Source organism: Cebus imitator, unplaced genomic scaffold (assembly GCF_001604975.1).
Source record: "Cebus imitator isolate Cc_AM_T3 unplaced genomic scaffold, Cebus_imitator-1.0 Scaffold50, whole genome shotgun sequence".
Lineage (NCBI taxonomy): Eukaryota > Metazoa > Chordata > Mammalia > Primates > Cebidae > Cebus > Cebus imitator.
Genome location: NW_016107365.1, coordinates 2,982,496 through 3,002,817, shown reverse-complemented (window position 1 = coordinate 3,002,817; position 20,322 = coordinate 2,982,496).

The following is a 20,322-nucleotide window of genomic DNA, read 5'->3' as shown; positions in this document are numbered from 1 at the left end:
ATTTAGAATCCACGTGCTTATGTTTCATGCATTTCCCAGATCTAACATTACATAAGATTTGGAAAACATAGTTTTATGAAATAAAGTAAGAGCCAGCTACTCTGAGGCTGAACACCATTTAACTTCTATTCTTTCTGAATAGTGAGATTTTTGCTGATAATAAACATATTGACATAAGAAAACAAAGATCTTTGACGGGTTATAGGCACTCTCTGGGAATATCTAGTTGATACTGAAAGGCCATGTCAGGACTGTTTGGGAAAGAAAATTGAAGAGTGTCAAGGAGAGTTGCTTTCAGCTCTGGCGGAGAACATTTTAAGTTGCTTTTTTATTCCCTTACCCCTACCCTGTCCCAAGACTCACACGCATTGCTCAAGTACACAGTGTGCTTGGACCAAACGAACACCAGCAAAATATTTTCTGGACTGCTCCAGTGTGATTTGTCTTCATCACCCAAGTGTGAGTCTCACCCAAGCAGTCTTTCTGGGTGTTTTTTGTAAGGGAGGGAGGGGTTTTCCAAAATAGAAGGTTTTGTTTTGCAATTTACAAAAAGTAACAGGATTCTTTCTGAAATATTTGTTTTGAATCCCAGAGTGTAACCTGATACTCACAATCATCACTTTCACTTTACAAAACTTAAGACTGTATCTTGCGGGTTCATTATCTGTCCATTTCTAGCCTGAACCAAATCTAAGCCATTCCATGGGGAGGTGCCCTAAGGAACATTTTTCTGCCCACCTTTTGAGACTTGCAGTTTGTTTCCTGACTTGTACATATATAAATGATGTAATTGATTTGAGATACTGAGCAGATCATTCACACGTAGCACCTGGCCTAGAATAACTTACCTTCTGATTCAAAGCAACCAGGCAACAGAGTTCTCCTAAAACCTCAAAGTGCTACTAAACATAATAAAGCCTCCTTTACCTATCATCAGATCACTTAAAGCTCAGGAATGACTTTTAATATCCTTTTTATGACATGTCATATCTATCACAGGTCAAAAGGAGTTCCCAAACAAAACAGTAACATTGAGTTAAAACTTATATAAAGTCTCTCTCTATTAGAAAAGTTAGTTTTGGCTCCAAACCATTAGCTTTTATGGGTTGCTATAAAGTCATGACTGTTTCTTAGCAGTAGGATTTTCCAAGCCTTGCAATGAAATTCTTAGTTATACTTGTATTTAAAATGTAGAATGAGTAACTTTGTCTTCCGGGAAGATGTAGTAGACATACTTTTTGGTATTCCTGCCACTAAATACTAAAAACCCTGGACATTATATATGAACTAGCAAAAGAAAACTCTAAAAGATAGAGAAAAGTAGGCAGACCAGCTAGGGACATGATGACCCAAGGAATGACATGGAGGTGAGTTCCCTGGATTTTCTTTTTGCCTCATGTATACTAGATTTGGAGCTGAGGAGGTTAGCAACTCAGAAATGCCTGTGGGTGCAGACTTTAAAAGTCCCAAGGAAGCTCGCTGTCTCTAGTCAAAGGACAAGAAAAGGTGCAGCTTGGTAAAGCAGAAAACTTATATAATAACCATTTTATTCCAAGTAAACACCACAGGAAAACTGTGACCTTATCCTACATGCCTGCAAAGGCCTAGACTTCCACCATCGCAATGCTGTAATGAAGCAGCCTGTCTCCACCATGATGGGATCAGAGAAGGCCGCATAAGGAGCCAAGACTTTTATCTCCACCTCATTGATAATAAGCCCCTCCCTAGCCCTGTAATGTCAGTGGAAACTACATGAGAAGCCTAAGCTTTTACACTCACTCAGCAGTAACAAGGCTCTTTCCCACTGGGATAGTGTCAGAGAAGCTCTAGTGGAGAGTTAGGATGTTCACAATTGCATAATGATAACAAGGCCACCTCCACCTCGATGTTAGTGCAAACCACATGGGGACCCAGAATCCCCATTCCACCCAACAGAAACAGAGTCCTCCCCCACACAGATACTGACTGAGGACAAGAGGGGAGCCTGGATTTCTACCTCTACCTATTAGTAACAAGGTGGCACCCCACCTCCTTTTCCTTCTGGAGTGGTATAAAAATAAAAGCCAGCTAAAACAGAAGGTTAAAATAAGACCCCCAGAGTCTTATAATTCGATTCAAAAATGAGATTTCAATTGAAAATCATTTGTCACACAGGAACAAGAAAGATCTCAAACTGAATGAAGAAAGACAAGCCATAGATGATAACACTGAGATGACAAAGAGGCTAAATTAATCTGACAATAATTCCAAAGTAGTCATGATAAAAATGCTCCAATAAGCAATTAATGAAACACTTGGAATAAATTAAAAATGGGAAATAAAAAGACCCAGCAAAGAAATAGAAAGTCTCAGCAAAGAAATGGAAGATCTAAAGAAAAACCAAATGGGAATTTTAGAATGGAAAAAACACAGTAACCAAAATAAAAGTTTCAGTTCATAGGCTCATCAATAGAATAGAGGACAGAGGAAAAAATCAGTGAACTGGAAAATAGAAAAATAGAGATTGCTCACTCTGAACAGCAAAGATAAAATAGACTGAAAAAAGAAAGAATATAGCCTCAGAGACTTGTGGGACTATAACCAACAATTTAACATTCATGTCATCAGAGTACCAGAAGGAGAGGAGGAAAAAAGCAGGACTGAAAAAGTACTTGAAGAAATAACAGCTGAAAACTTTCTAAATTTGACAGGAGAAATAAGTTTACAGATTCAAGAAGCTGAGCAAACCTGAAAAGGGAAAACCCAAAGAATTCCATGCTAGGACACATAATAATTAAACTTCAGAAAACTGAAGACACGTGACAATATTGAAAGAGAAAAGTAACACCTTACCTATAGTGGGAAAATAGAATGTCAGTGGAGGTCTCATCAGAAACCACGAAGGCTAGAATGAAATGGCATGATATTATTCAAGTACTGAAAAGAAAGAACTGCCAACCCAAAATCTTATACGCAGTGAAAATATCCTTCAGGAATGAAGGAGAAATCAAGACATTATCAGATGAAGAAAAACTAAGAGAATTTGTCACCAGTAGACATACCCTAAAAGAATGGCTAAAGGAAGTTCTCTAAACAGAAAGCAAAAACAAAAGAAGGAAACTTAGAACATAGGAAAGAATAGAAAACATGGTAAGTAAGCATATGGGTAAATACAACAGGCTTTCCTTCTCTTGTAAGTTTTTTGAATTATGTTTGATAGTTGGAGCAAAAATTACAACATTGCATAATATGGTTCTAAGTTATGTAGTGGGAATATTTAAGATACTTACATTATAAATAGGGAAGGTAAGGGGACATAAAACAAGGCAAAGTGTCTTAGTCTGTTTGTGCCACAGACTGGGCAATTTATAATAAATAGAAATGTATTTTATCATAGTTTTGGAAGTCAAGAAGTCAAATATCCAGGTGTCAGCATCTGATGAGCACCTTCATGATGCATCGTAACATGGCAGAAAGCATCACATGGTGCAAGGGCAAAGAAAGTAAGAAGGGGTAAACCCATACTTGTGATAATGAACCCACTTCCATGATAATGATATTAGTCCATTCCTGTGACATAGCATGGATAACATCTCTTTAAAGTCCCATCTCTTAATACTGTTAGAGTGGCAATTAGATTTCAACATGAGTTTTGGAGGGGAGGAACATTAAAATGCTAAGAAATTTTGAAAATTAAGATTAAAAAAAAAGGCAGAACCAGGATTCAAAAAGCCCAAAAACATCTCACAACTCATAGCATAAGATTTTTATAATAGTAAACCTGTAAAATGATGACACAAATAGACAGTGATTTACTATGTATATGTGATATACTATAATAGTAACTACTAATAAACTTATACAAAGAGATATGCTCAAAAACATTAAAGATTAATCAAAGTGGAATTCTATGAAAGGCTTATGCAATCTATAGGAAGGATGGAAAAAGTAAACAAGAGCAAAAGCACAAACAGAAAGCAAAAATAAAATGGGAGATTTAAGCCTAAACATGAAAATAATTATATTAAATGTAAATGGTTCAAAAAACCAATTAAAAGATAAAGATATACTGAGTGGATTTAAAAATCTTGACCCAGCTACATTCTGTCTATAAGAAATTCACTTAAAATATTATAATATAGGGAGGCTGAAAATAAAAAGATGGAAAAAATATATCACGCAAATATTAAGCAAAGGAAAGTAGAAGTAACTATATTAATTGCAGATAAAGTAGACTACAAAGCAAAGAAAATTACCAGAGAATGACATTATATAATGGCAAAAGGGTCAATACATGAAGAAGACATAGAAATCTTAAATATATATGCTGTAAGAAACTGAGTTGCAAACTATATGACACAAACATTGATAGAAATGAAAGGAGAAGTAGACAAATCCACAATATAGTTGGAGACTTCAACACTCCTTAACAATTGGTAGAACACTAAACAGAAAATTAGCAAAAATATAGAAGAACTAAACAATGCTGTCAACCAACAGGCTCTAATTGATATTTAAAGAACACTCCACTCAACGACAGCAGAATACACATTCTTTTCAAGTGCCCACAGCACATATAGCAAGATAGAGCATATTTGAGCCATAAGACAAACCCCAACAAGTTAGAAGAATTTAAGTCATATGGAATGTGCTTTCCGACCACAAGGGAACCAAACTAGAAATCAATAACAGAAAGATAATAGGAAACCTTCAAATACTTGGGAAATGACAACTAAATAATTTATTGCTCTAAGAGGAAGTCTTGAAAATAAAAAATGTGGAACTGAATGAACATGAAAATACATATCAAAGTCTGTGGGACACAGTAAAGCAATACTAAGAAAAAATTTACAGCATTACATACATCCATAAAAAGGAGAATTATTAAAAAATAATCTAAGTTCACATCTCAACAACTTAGAAAACAAAAAATAAAATAAACCAAAAGTAAATAGAAGAGCAAAAATAGTAAAGATAGAATGAAAATCAATGAAATTAGAAATAAAAAACCATAAAGAAAATCAATGAAACAAAGAGATGTTTTATTGAAAAGATCAATAAAATTGACAAAACTCTAACAAGACTCACAAAGAGAAAACCAAATTACCAATATTAAGAATGTTTCAGTCCAGATAAGGATATCACTATGGGCCCTGTAGACATCAAAAGGAGAATAAGGGCATACCATAAACAACTGTATAGGACTTACATGCTAAAATGCCGAGTGATCTGTGAAATATGAAGTTAAGGAGACTTGGACATCATTATGCCCTTATAGTAAGAGCCTACACCTGAGCTTGAAACTTGGTGTGCCATTAGCTGTGAGATTTAGCAAATTAATCATAACTCTCTATCTCATAGGGTTGTCATGTGAACAAAAAATAATGTGCTGGGTGCAATGACTCACACCTGTAATCCCAGCACTTTGGAAGGCTGAGGCAGGTGGATCACGAGGTCAGGAGTTCGAGACCAACCTGGCCAATATGGTGAAACCCTGTCTCTACTAAAAATACAAAAATTAGTAGGGTGTGGTGGTGTGTGCCTGTAGTCCCAGCTACTTCGGAGGCTGAGGCAGAAGAATTGCTTGAACCCAGGAGGCAGAGGCTGCAGTGAGCAGAGATTGTGCCACTGCACTCCAGACTGGGTGACAGAGCAAGACTCTGTCTCAAAAATAAATAAATAAATGAAGAGTAGATGATGTGCTCTTAATTCCTGGAAGAGGTAAGTGCTATCCCTTTGTTGATTGTGTTCAGTTCGTATGTTACTTTGGCTAAAGTTCACACAAATGCAGTGTGTTGGTTTTTTGTTTGTTTTCTAACTTAAACAGAAACTTGTTTAGGAAAGTGACTAAATGTATTTTCATCTATCTATCCAAAATGCCTAATACAGTGCCTACTACATAGTGGTTCTCATTAAATGTCTACCGAACACAGCTAATACTAAATAGGAACACAGCTTTGATAAGAAAAAAATTAAAATCTTAAAGAGTTTGACCAGGAGTGTATTTAGTGCAGTGATTTTCACTGTAATGTAGATTCTCAGTATTACTGGCAGCAGGTGGGCATCTGGCCTCCACTCAAACACTTGCGTAAATCCCACTACTACAAGATACTTCAATGTATTGCTGTATTATCCCCAATTGCTGAAAATTTCTTCCATATATTGAGCTTGTCTGTTTTTCTGTAACTTTTACCATATGGTCCTAAATCTGCTCCCTGGGACAGCGTATTACTTATCTATGTTGCTTAATCAATTGCCCCAAACATAGTGATCTAAAACAACTATAAAACACTTATTATCTCTCACAGTTTCTGTGGTTTAGGAAGTCAGGAGAAGCTTCGCTGTGTTATTCTGGTCTGGGATTTCTCATGAGGTTGCAGTCAAGATGGCCCAGGCTGCAGTCATCTAAAGATTTTGGTTGGAACTGGAAGATCCTCTTTCAAGGTGTCTTACTCACTTAGTTTGAAAGTTAATGCTGGCTGTTGGTGGGAGGCGTCAGTTACTCTCCAGATCTAGAATGTGGTAGCTGTCTTCCCATGAGTGAGTTATCCAAGAGAGAGAGGAAGGCATAAGAGACAATGTCTTGATTTAGCATTGGAAATGACAAGCCATTACTTCTGCCACATTTTGTTCATTGAAATGATTCACCAAGTCCAGCCCACATCCAAGGGGAGGGGAATTAAACTTCATCTATTGAAAGGAAGAGTGTCAAAGAATTTACAAAAATATTTACAGGCATAGCATGGCTTTTTTCCACTATATGATTTTTTAAAAAAAATTCACATCAATTTTCTCTATTTTCTCTTTTTTCTTCAGTAACTCATGTTAGGTGGATGTTGGACCTCCTCAACTGGTACTTCATTTGCATCTCTTATTTTTTCTTATATTTCCTATCTTAAGATAGTTTGCCCTAAATGCTAAGAAAATTTTCAAATTCCTTCCTAAGTCTTCCATTAACTACTTTTTGTTGTTAAACATGTTTTTAATACCCAGGAACTCTTGTTACTGTTCTGTTTGCTTTTTCTTTCATAGCAACCTGTTCTTGTCTTGTGGTTATAATAACTTGTCAAGTTTCTCAAAGCATAGGATTAAGCAATTTTTAAAATTTATTTCCTTTATTATATCTGTTTCTTCTGTTATAGATTATTCTTTCTGCCCCCTTTTCCTGCCGTTGATTTTTCCCAAATGTCTGTTGATTCTTGATGGACCATTTATGTTTCAGAGTGAATAACTTGGTTAATAATATAAAGCTTCATTGGTTTTTAATTTACAGAATTGGAAAGTGAGATTTGCCTATCTCCATGATTTTGGCAATTCATATATTATCTGTGATTTGTCAAAGATTGACAACAATCTCACTGGCAAATTGTAACCCAAAATAAGGGAAAGGTTAAGAACGATGAAAAGATTATTTTTTAAGGATAGTGAGCAAAAGATTATGCTTAGGAAGAGGTGGTGGGCTCAGAGCCTTATCTCCCGTATGTAAGTTCTTTATTTCTGTTGATAACTATGGGAGTATAGTACCTCACAGGTATGGTGGGCTGTTTGTAAATATTTATCAAATTGAATTACTTTTCCCCAATTATTTTGTCCTATTAAATAAGCACTCATTAAAGAACATCCATATCCACATTCAATATTTTTAAGCGTTAGATTATATGAATCTGTTTAGCGTGTGTGTGATTTGAGATAGCACTTACTCCATGTCAGGTATTGTCCTAAGAACCTTACATAATTGTTTTATTAAATCATGATAACAACTCTATGAGGCAATGTGGTAGATATTATTGGTGGCCTATTGATATACCTTCTCACTCTGTCCTATGCTGCAAACTGTTAGGGTGGGTGCCTGAAGAACTTTTCTTCCCCCTCGCCTCCTCCTCCTCCTCCTCCTCCTTCTCCTCCTTCTCCTCCTTCTCCTCCTTCTCCTCCTCCTTCTCCTTCTCCTTTTTCTCCTTCTTCCTCTTCCTGCAGGAACACACTCAGTCTAGATGCAGGACACTGGGTGTTGAGGCAGAAACAGACACGTGGGGATTAGGAGGATAAATGCCCCAGCTTCCTTGCCCTTCAGTTGGCATAACTGGGGTATGTTCTACACACTCTCCCAGACAGAGTTCCTCAGTGTAAAGAACCTCCAGTTGCTCTTTATTGGCTTCCTTCCTTTCCCTGTTTCACTTCCCTATTCCGCTTCCAGTGTTTCCAAGGAGCACTTTCCAAACAAACTCTTTGCTCTCAAGTCCTTGTCTCACAACTTCTGTAGGCATCCCCACTAAGAGCAGTAGTAAATATTACTGTCCCATTTTGCAGATGAAAAACTGTGGCATTGACAGAGTGCTTACTTGATGATGGTTAGTAAAAGTTAGCAGGAGTTAGTAAGTGGCAGAGCCAGGATCCTAAGCCCATGCTCTTAACCACCACATTATAATGACGTAATACTTCTGAGTACTCGCTATGTCCCAGGCACAATGCCAGGTGTTTAATACAATTCATTTTATAGATCATAAAACGTGCTCAGATAGGTTACATGACTTGTCCTAGGTCATAAGGTATTAAGTGGCAAAGCAAGAATTTAAACTCAGATTCGAGGTCTTCACCATTCTTCCAGAGCTAGATGGCTCTCTAGTGGACGAGAGCAGGATCCAGGGCTCTTAGCGGAAGGTCCAAGGGGACACGATTTATAGTCCCCTAAATTGGCTGCATTCCATGTCCCAAGTCTTTGTGTTCCTTTCTGGTGTGTGGTTTGTGAATCTGTGACTCGAGAAATGCTTTCTAGTACTTCCTTTCCTATGCTCAGGTACATTTCTAGATGCTGGTTTTATCTCTGAGAACAGACAGAGAAACGGGTAAATGAAGTAGAGTTGCCAGCGATGACAAGGCATTTTCTCTGTGCTAGCGGCTTTGCTTAAGTTATATTATTTAATCCTCTTGGAAATTTCTTAATGGAAATGCTCTTTTTCTCCTTTTAAAGACCAAGAAATAAAGTTAAGAGAGGCTAAAATATTTGCCCAAAGAATTTACCTAAGTGTAAGTAATCAAAACCCAAGTCTTTTGAACTCTAAAGCATTCCTTTTTCCACTGAGCCAGTGGAGGATCTGATGAGGTAAGAAGGTAGAAAGGGGCCAACAACTTGTAGGGCACTGCTTGTCTAGCACCTGCTGAGAAGTGCCAGGCAATCTCTGATTACAATGCTTCTAGCATAATATCCCAGCTTTGTGCTCAAATCACAATTAATACCCATTGTAGAGGGACCTCTGTCATTGGAAGGGCAGACACAGTAAAAAAGTCTGTACACAAAGATCATTGCAATCTTACACACGTTTCTCTTCACATCAATGAGTATTCTCCAGGTATTGGGCTCTGTGTGACCATTACAAGATGCAGATTAGAGAACAGCAAACTTGGTTGCTACGTAGGTGGAGCCTACCTCATAGTTTGGAAAAATGGACAACATGCAATAAGGTTGCTAAATATATGCATGACGCTTATATATAAGCTATAGCATGTGAGGGGACCAGGAAATGACTGGGTTGGTTGGTGTGAATTCTGAGCCCTTTTCTATATACTTCTGACTAATCTGTCATGCCCCATTTGGGATCCTGCAGCTTGGAAAAAAAATGGGAAAGGAGACAGAATAAATATGTGATATGAATTGCTCTAAGACACTCAAATTGCAAGAAATGCCACTTTTTTTTTTTTTTTAACATAAAAATAAAACCAGTACATACACCTGCTTTCCTAGGTATTGGGAATTCCAGGATCAGTCACTGGGGTCTGTATCCCTGCTTATGTAAGGAACCTTGGATGTGCTGGGCACTAGGCCTCTGTTCTCATCTACCAGTCAGCACCATCCAATTGAAAGAAGGGAGCTTCCTTAGCATCTCCTTCCCTCTGTGCCAGGCTTGGTCTTAGGGGCTGTTATTCAGAGTCCTAAAGTCACAGGAGCAGGCATCCTGATTCTGCCACCTTGGGGACCCTGTGTACGTGGGCTCAGGCCTCAGCTACTTCTGGAATGCTGTTTGCCCAGAGCTTCCAAGTCCCGGGGGACCATTTCTCCAAGGGTAAGGACAGCGATCTCATCTTTACCTCAAGCTCATATGCCTTGTCCATCAGCCAGCTTCCCTCCCTGGGCCTTTACCTTTGGAACCAAAGGCCTAACTATGGGTTATCTGCCAGGCATTCTCTGAGCACCCCCCACACAAAACAAAACACAAAAGAGTTGTTTACCATCCTTTCCCCAACACACACACACACACACACACACACACACACACACACACGCTCACACAGAGTAAGCAACCAAAGCTAACACCTTTGGAAATTGAAAGGCTACCCTTCCTCCACGTATAAAGGGCTTTTGGAAACCAGTGTATTATAGTGGCAAAGAGCATGGACTGCATCAATTCATGTCCAAGCTCTGCCGTTTATTAGCTGACTAACCTTAAGCAAATTGCTTGGCCTCTCTGTTTTCTGATATGCAAGCTAGAGAATAATGATATCACAGGATATAGAGTTAAGGCTGGGTAAGCATTTAGTGCAGGGTTTAACAAGCACCCATAAAGCAGACGCACTAGAAGGACTCATTATATCTCATCCCAGTTCTGCTTTGGATGTGGCAAAGCCCTCCCCCGAGTTCAGGCAAGATGGAGGAAGGGCTTCTGAGCATTATCATCGAGGCATCGCAAGCAAAACCCATCTTTCATGCGTTCACTTGTGTTTCCTACTTCATTCACATGTTGAAGCCCTAACCCTCAGTCTTTGAGAATGTCACTGTATTTGAAGATTGGACCTTTAGAGAGGTGATTGAATTAAAATGAAGCTGTTAGGGTGGGTCTAATTCAATCTAACTAGTGTCCTGATAAGAAGGAGACATTAGGACACAAAGAGACAGCAGGGGTACCTGTACACTGAAGGACGATGACCCTGTGGAGGGGCAGCAAGAGGGTGGCCATCTGCAAACCAAGAAGAGAGGCTTGGAACAGATTTTCCTCACAGCCCTTGGAAAAAACCAACTCTGCCAATACTTTGATCTTGGACTTCTAGCCTCTTGAAATGTGAGAAAATAAATGTCTGTTGTTTAAGCGATCCAGTGTGTGGTATGGTGCCATGGCAGCCCTAGCAAACTAACCATCCCAGAGATAAAGTACCCACAATGCTTCCCAAGTACATCATTGACCATCCTTGACCCTACTTGGGAGGAAGGTTCCCACTGGCTTCAGGAATTGAGAATCTGGGATGCACAGCATAAGCCACCCTTCTGTTTTTAATCATTAGCATCTCACAGCACCAGCAACCTGGAAATGTTAGCACCAAAACATCAGACTTGGGATCAGAAGCTCCTAGAAGGTACTCACACAAAGGATTTAGTATTATCCTCCAAGGGAAGCAAAAATGGATTCTTATGGAAATTGAATCAAAGGTTTGCATATTGATGAGGTGTGGACAACATGCAGGTAACTCTTCCCCATCCCCACAATCAGTTTTTTGTTTGTATGTTTATTTTCTTACCACTTAAGCACTGTAAGTCCAGTGCCTAGGGCTTTTCAAGAGCCTACAAAATGTTTCAGAAGGACAAATTAAATGGATTTCAAAATAAGAAAACAAAATGGTCAAAACAAAATAAAAAATAATTTCAAAAACAAAATTATAAAATGCTTTTCAAAATGTTTTCAACATTTATAGTTAAAATCAGATGCTGGGACATGTTAACACAATTGACATCCTGTGGGTGGTGCTTGTAAAAGTTAGATGCCCTAGGATCTGAGAAGAATCTCAACTGGCTGCCCTCTACCCATCCTCCAGAAACTCACAGCGGGCCCACGAGGGTTTAGCAGGGAACAGTGACCTGGAGCAGAGTCTGTGCTACAGAATGGGGGAGAGGGAGAAGTGGGGGTTTCCAGTGAAAGCAGATATGTCACAGAGGGAGGGGATTGGGTCCAGCTTAAACCCAGGTGCAAATCTAAATTCTGTTCCTGTGTGACCCTGGGCAACTTGCTTAACCTCTCTGAACCTTGATTTTGTCACCGACACAAAAGGGGATAAGAATGCCTACTTCATAGCATTTTCCTGAGCATTAGAGAGAGGAAGACTGTAAGGTGAAGGAGAGGGAGCTCTGTGCCTGGGAAATAGTAAGCGTTCAACAAATACAAGCTATTATAATCATAGCATTAGGCTGGGTGTGGTGGCTCACACCTATAATCCAAGCACTTTGGAGGCTAAGGCGGGCGGATCACCTGAGGTCAGGAGTTCAAGACCAGCCTGACCAACATGATGAAACCTCGTCTTAAAAATAATGATAATAATAATAATAATCGTGGCATTAGGCAGACTCTCAAAGGGGAGGGAGAGGAAGGGCTTTTGCTCAGTGAGGGGTTTTTTTTGGAACTTGAGACCATATAGAAAATGTTGAGTAAGTAGATGTTGACTGGATGAGCTCTCCTTCAAGACAGAAAAAACAGTTGAGAAAAAACAGCAGTGCAGAGGTTACAGGTGTTGCTGAAACAGAATTCCCAAGTTAAGACTTGGAGGCCAGGAGGTGGGACCGGGGCTGGGTGGGGATGCTGAGGGACAGAGGATGGGTGGACTCCAGAGAACGCCCTGCACTGAAATCGCTGTGCACGGCCCGGAGGTGGACTGGTGGGCTGCCCATCCCTGTGGGCTCATGCGCCTCTCCTGTAGCTCCAGGGCAGAGGGAGCAGAAATTCCCAGCGGGCATCCTAGGAGTGCAGGCTGCTTTAGAGAGATAGCTACAGTTTGCAGGTGACTGGGGGCAGATAGTGTCTGCTCTGCCAGGAACTGGCAGATCCCGGGTAGAATCCCTGAGAGCTGCAGTCTTCCGACACATGCCAATGTCCAAAACTAAGTCCGGGACAAAACGAACACAGGCTGTTTCTCTTTTACTAATTTTTGTGGGTACATAGGTGTACATATTTTTGGGGTACATGAAATATTTTGATACAGGCATACAATGTGTAATAATGACATCAGGGGAAATGGGGTATCCATCACCTCAAGCATTCATCATTTCTTTGTGTTACGTGTGCTCCAATTATACTCTTTCACTTACTTAAAAATGTACAATGAATTTTTGCTGACTGTAATCACCCTGTCATGCTATCAAATGCTGTCTTATTTATTCTATAAATAAATAAGATTTAGCCTTTGGATTTTTGTACCCATTAACCATCCCCGACTTCCGCACCTCCCTACCCCTGCCCCACTGCCCTTCCCAGCCTCTGGTAACCGTTATTCCACACTCTATCTCCATAAGTTTAATTGTTTTAATGTTTAGCTCCCACAAATGAGCGAGAACATGCGACATTTGACTTTCCGTGCCTGGCTTATTTCACTTAACAAACTTAATGTCCTCCAGTTTCATCCATGTTGCAAATGACAGGATCTTATTCTTCTTACGGCTGAATTGTGTGTGTGTACCACATTTTCTTTATCCATTCGTCTGTTGTGGACACTTAGGTTGCTTCCAAATCTTAGCTACTATGCAATAAACATGGGAGCACAGTGTCTCTTGATAAGCTTGTGGCAAGGGAAGCATCTGCAGGTCACTTTGGCTTCAGCAGGGGTTGAAAGGTGTAAGAAAGAACAATGTGCTTCATGAAGTGGAAAGAGAAATATGGGGACAGTCTCTGATCAGCAAGCATTCTATTAAGGGTGGGAATTTTGGAAGCAGGGAGACTTTCTGATTGGTCTTCAGGGATACTGGGCAGACCTTTGGTAAAGGGGCAAGTGCGCAGTATAGGACGTTTCATGTCAGTGGTGGACATTTTTCTGTGGCTGGCCATTTCCTGAAATAAGTAAGCGTTGACAGAGTGCTTTCTCTTTTTCTGTCAAACTGTCATTATGGGGTACAGGGTGGAGGGGCTGTCACAGTGTCAGTTTCTCAGCAGAGATCTAGACCAGAAGGTCTCCTGGCCAGGGAGCTGGAAGATAAGTGTTCTAGGATTGCCTAGTCATCAACTCGATAGGTCCCTGGACCTGTTTATTATCTGTACATTGAAGGCACGGGACCACCCAAGAATGTCAAATTGCTGACCCTTGGGCCAAATCCAACCAGCAAGTGTGTTTTCTTTGGCCTACAAATTATTATTAACATGTTTATTTGCATGCCTTCAGGGAAGGTGTGCACTCTCCAACCTACAGTCCCTCTGCTCAATACTGGCCCAGCTCCCACCTTTAGGGAAACTGCTCTGTCCCTGTAGCCATCTGGGCCTGCAGCCTGGGAACTAGATGACATTAGTGCCTTCCTGGCACTGGCCTTCTGTGGTCCTGCCATTCTCAATGGCACTGTCTCACTTTCTATGCCTTCCTCAGTCTCTGAACTCTGCCCTCCACAAATATTTGACAGGCCAGCCTCTTGAGTCAATTACTCCTTTCAGAAAACTGGAGAGAGAAATGATATAATTAACCACCTGAGAGAAAATGAACAGAGCGAGAAGCTCTAAATACCAAGACCCACAATGAAGGGCTGAACCCCGGGACCCCACTTGACCTTACCCGGTTGAGATGCTCTGCCGCCTTCCTGGGTGGAAGAGACCCGTGGGGCCAAACTTGGCCGGACTTACAGCCATGGCTGCCACCCAGCAGTGCAAGAAGCAGCCCTCCAGACCCCGGGCTGAGGAGACCAGGAAGCAACACCTCGCGTCCCTCTCCCCCAAGTAGCCAGGATCGGAGTCAACACCCTTGAAGGGTAAATCCTTTCCTCACGCACTTGTGCCCAGGAAGCAGATGTTCTGTCCCTACTCTGGGGTCTGGGCACTGTAGTGTATTTGGATCCTTCCACCCTGTCCTCAAACCACAGACCAGATAAATTGAGTTGAACCGACTTCAAAGCAAACACTGAGCAGAGCCATCTGGGATTCATTGCTGAGCTGGCCCTTTTCTAGTTATGTAACCAGAGAGAGGCAGGCAGAAGGACACAGATTGGGAGAACTGGTTTTTGGTTTTGTTGTTGTTGTTTTTAAACCTCCAAACCTTTGCAGTATTGGGATAATTATGGCTTTCATAGCATTGATGACTGTAAGCTGTCAGTAATTTGAATCCTTTTCAGAGTCAGTGACCAACTTTTTGCAACTGAATTCTATCTCCCTGCTTCTATCCTGAGTAAAGGAGACAGAATGCTGGGCTCACAGGGCCTTCTTCAGAACGCCACGCACTGGGCACTTTGTGCTCACACCCTGAATGTTACGATGGACACATCTCCTAGACATCCTCCTGGGCTCATTACACACTTCCTTCCCATGCCATAGTCTCATTCTAGAATGTTCATTAATCTCCCACCTGAAAGAATAAGAAGAAATGTGAAGTTTTAAATCGGCCAGGGCTTTTGATGTGAATCATTCATGAGTAACCCAAAATATTGTGGTTCAAGGATAAAAGGCAAAGGCAAATACTAGATACTTTAAGAAGCTATACTTCCTACATATTTGCAATTTTTAAACATTTTTTTTGTGATTTAAAAATAATACCTATCCAATGTGAAAATTCTAAAAATTCTGAGGACTATAAAGAAGAAAATAATTATCCCAAATTGTTGCCTGGTAGGATTATTCAAACAAGTGATGCTAATGTTTTAGCACATTTCTCCTCAGTCTTTGATTCATGTATATTTACATTTCTAGAACTGAGGCTATATTGCATTTATACTTTTTGTATCCTGTATCTTTACTGAAACATTTCCCCGCATAATAAAAAATGTTATAACCTTAGTTTTCAATAGCTACCTAATTTCAAATAAAATAAATGCACCATAATTTTTTTAAAAAACAAGTCCCCTACTGTTGGACCAAAGGTTGTGTCTACTGTTTGGCTACTGTAAATGCTGCATTGAACATTTTTAGCTATAAATTTCTATCTGCATTTCTCATTACTTTCATCAGATCTATTCCTAGAAGTGTAATCAAATCTGCATCAGAGAAGGTCAAACTTTTTGAATGTTCTTACTACATTTCAGAAAGATTGAACTATCTTTTCACCATTAAGTATCAATATTTTTTAAAACCTTACTATTCTGATAAATAAAAAAGTAGAATTTTATATTTGTATTCATTTGCTGTTCTTTAGATACCAGTTAAAATAGTTATTTTTCCACGTCTTTATTAGCAATTTTTAATTTAGCCTATGAACTGAGGCTAAGGCTGATTATTCAAGTCCATGTGCAAATATGCTCTCACCTCAGTGCAGACCATCTGATGACAAGAGCGGTAAAGGGCCAAGAGGAAGCTTAGCAGAGCTAGGAATCTAGCGGAGGACTCAGTCTGAGGTGATCCCCATTCCTGGTCATGTTGGTTATCTTGCTGCATAACAAACAACCATTAAAACTTAATGGCTTCAAACAACAAACATTTATTATTTCACAGTTTCTGTAGGTCACAAGTTCAGGAGTAGTTTAGCTAGTGCTTCTGTCTTGGGGTCTCTTGCAAGGTTTCCGTGAAGATATTGGCTGGGGCTGCAGTCATCTGAAGGCTTGACTGAGGCTGAAGGAGCCACTTCTAAGATGATGAACTCACAGAGCTGTTGGTAGGAGGCCTTGGTTCCTTACCGGGGCCTCTCCACAGAGTATCTTCACAATATGGCTGATGGCTTCTCCCAGAATGAATGATCAGAGAGATAAATTGCTCTACTTATAGATTAATAGGTTAATCTATTGCACCTTTTATAATTAAATCTTGAAAGTGACATACCATCACTTCTGCCATACTCTATTGACCATACAGGATCACCATATTATAACATGGAAGGGAAGTATACAACAGTGTGACAACCAGGAGGTAAACATCACCAGAGGCCATCTTGGAAGCTGGCTCCCACACTGGCTATGAGTTTTAACCACTTTCTTTTTGAGGAAAAGTGGTAATTAAGAGCAGATAGCAGAAACTCTATCACTGCTTACAATATGCTGAAGTTAACCATACATAGTTCCATTCTTGTTGGGAGGCTAAAGTCAGCCATTTCTTTTTGTCTCCATAAAACCTGCAATTAAAAGACCAGACCAGAAGATTTCCAGATAAAAATCTGGACAGGGTGTCCAATGCAGTTCAGATCCTGGTGTCTGGTTGGGACTGGTGGTAGTGGCGCTACCATGCAGAAATTGCCTGAGCCCATCAGTCCCATGTTCTGGTGCTTCCTTCAAGCTCTGTGGAATGACTGGTGGCAAAGGTGGAGGGTGTGCAGGGAGAAGAAAACTGCTGGACCATGGCTCAAGGGCTCACAGGTGGGACAAGAACCTTAGGAGAGATTTTTTTTTTTAATGAAAGTGGGTGAGTAAATACAAGAAACCTCAATCCTGGAAGAGGGGGTTGAGGCTGAAAGAAGACAGGAAATAGGGTGTCATAGGTAAGAACTATGTTCTTACTAGAACCTTTGAATCTAAAAATATATGTGTCAGTGGGCATGATCATTAATATGTATGAATATTACCAAAATATGTTGTTGGCACCCATGCTAATTTTAGATTCTGCAGAATTAACCAAATGAGCTCTTCTTTTTTCCCTCTACATCCTCTGCCTTGACATTTTAATCAATCTTGTGACTTCATCTATTTCTTTCATGTGGTTGAATCCTAAATTTGTATTTTCAACCTTGCCACATTTTTCTCTACCATGTTTCCAACTTCCTGCATGACATCTCAGCCTGGTTGACTCGTCAGCACTTCAAACTTAGTATGTACAGAACAGAAAGTATGTTCTCTCTGAAACCCGCTCCTTCTCCCATGCTCCTTATTTTGATAAAGGCACCATCAGACATCTAGTCTTGAGACCCAAGATGGAGAAAGCAAATCTATTACATAGGTAAAGGGTTCCCTATCATGAGTAATTTAAAAAATTCACATATGTGTAGAGGTGGGCACCCAGCAACAAGCAAGCTGAATTAATGTGTTCATTCAACAGATATTTATTAAGCACCTACTATGTTCAAGAAGGCACAATTTCAGGCATTGGATCTTACTGATAAATAAATCAGACAAGATTCTATGGCTTCATGGAGCTTCACTGTAGAGGTGCCAGGCCTCTGAGTTTGGTCTGAGCAAATTGTACCCTCTTACCAGACCATCAGGTCAAATCAAGAGATACAGATTGCTCTGCTCTGCCCTGCTATGAGCTAAAGGGTATTCTGCTATTAGCACTAGGTTCTGGAGTATCAAGCAAAAAGCAACATCATAGAGGATGGCAAGAAGTGACAAAAACCCAAAGAATGTGATTAAGCAAATGTGGCAGGCCGCATACTGGCCCCTGAAAGATGTCCTTGTTTTAATCCCAGAGTTTGTGATTATGTACTCAAAAGGGACATTGCAGCTGTGATTAAGGATCTTGAGATGGCATGGTGGACCCAATGTAAGCACAAGGCAGAGGAAGGCAAGATTAAAGGCAGAAAGATGAGATGGGATGATGAAAGCAGAGGCTGTCGTGATGCGCTTTGAAGATGGAAGAAAGGGCCAGGAGCCAAGGAATGCCAATAGCTTCTAGAAGCTGGAAAATTCCAGATTCTCCTCTGGAGCCTTCAGAATATAGGCCTACCATATTTAATTAAATTAATTAATGTATTTTTCTTATTTTCCTTTTATTTTCAGTTGACATGTAATAGTTGTGCATATTTACATGGTACAGAGTGATATTTCTGTCTGTGTATACTATTGTAATGATCAGATCAATCAACATGTTTCCTCAAACACTTGCTATTTCTTTGAAACACTTGCATTTTAGATTCATTTCAGACCTCTGTCCTCCAGAACTATAAAATAAATTTGTGTTGTTTAAGCCACTAAGTTTGCGGTAATTTGTTACAGCAGCAATAGGGTACTACTAGTGCAGCAAGCCAGCAGGTTGGCTTGCTACAACTCCATAGGCATCCAAAGTAAACAGTGAGACTCAAGTCAGTTTATTACTCACAACACAGCAAACTGCAGGAACATTAGCAACAGAGGTGATCCCCTATCCCCAAGTTCCGTGGGAGATATGATAGGCACAGATGGCAACCACGCACACAGTGGATTATGCCAAGCTAAGGAATCCAGGACCAAGAGCTCAGCACCTTTCACATCAAGCAATGAACAAGACAATTGCCCTCCACTGGAGAGTGAGTGTTTGGCATAGTAGCCACACTATGGCCACCCTGACCTTCTTAGTGGTCCACATGACTAACTGCAACGAAGCCTCAGGGTGACAAGACTGCTAGGTCTTACAGTTTGGCACTCTCAGCAGGGACGTGCAGGGATGCTCAGGGCCCACATGGGGCTGCTTCTTCCCACAGGCAGCTCTCCCAACCTCAGCCTAGCCCTGCAAGGCCTGAGAAATTGCCTTGATTCACCTAGGAGAGGTTCATTTTCAGACCCCAGCAAATGCTTCTTTGTCTTCTGAGCAGTTCATTTTGGCTGCCAGGGCCCCAAAAGTCCTTGCCCAAGGTTGAGAATTGGACAGAGGTTTTCCCACATGGGGCTGTACAAATGCCCACACAGTCTACTGTGGGCCAAGCAAGGTCAGCACGTAGTTATAAATGCTACCCTGGCAAGGCCAGCAAGTTACTGGAGCTGTGCCTCAATAGAATCTTTGTATGGTACGGCTGGTTGCTTAACTCTAGGTGCCCATGGGAGACCTGGAGGACAGATCAACCAGGCCAGCAGCCTCAGGGGAGGGACCAAGGCTCAGCCTCTTTGTCATAACCGATCAGGTATGAGGGAGGGAGATAGCATTAAGAAATGGCCTGCCGGATATTTTCCTTAGTGCAGAATCTGAATTTGCTCCTAAGAGGAAGCTACTGGGGCCTGAGCAGTGATTAACATTGATTCCAGGGTTCTGGGAGCTAGGATTCTAGGCAATAAAGGACTTAAATGTGTTCATGTGTGTACGAGCCCTTGGAATGGAAAAAAATATAAAGGAAATCCAGAGGCATTTCTTCTTTTACTCTAAGATATTGCATTTGAAGATGACCTCTTATTCCAGAATAGTATCCAAGTCAGGACAAGTTTCTCTGCAGTGTTTGAGAACAGACTCACTTCTTGCTAAGAAATGATTTTTCTTGTGGACAAGATATATTCTAATCTAAACTCAAAGACAAGAACATCTTTTGGTTTAAAAAATGGTGGGAGGATCTAAGATGGCCGTTTAGGAACAGCTCAGGATTGCAGCTCCCAGTGAAAGCACAGAGGGTGAGAGGACGCCGCATTTTTATTGCCCACAGACTAGGAAATTCCCAAGCGGAGGAGCTTCACAGGTCACCAGCGCGGCTGTTTCGGCCACCGCGGCTGTGCCGGCCAGCGCCGCTGCTTTGCCCCACGCGGCTGCTTTGTCGGCGCCCCGGAGCCGCGGTTCTCCGTACAAAATACACCGGTCCGGG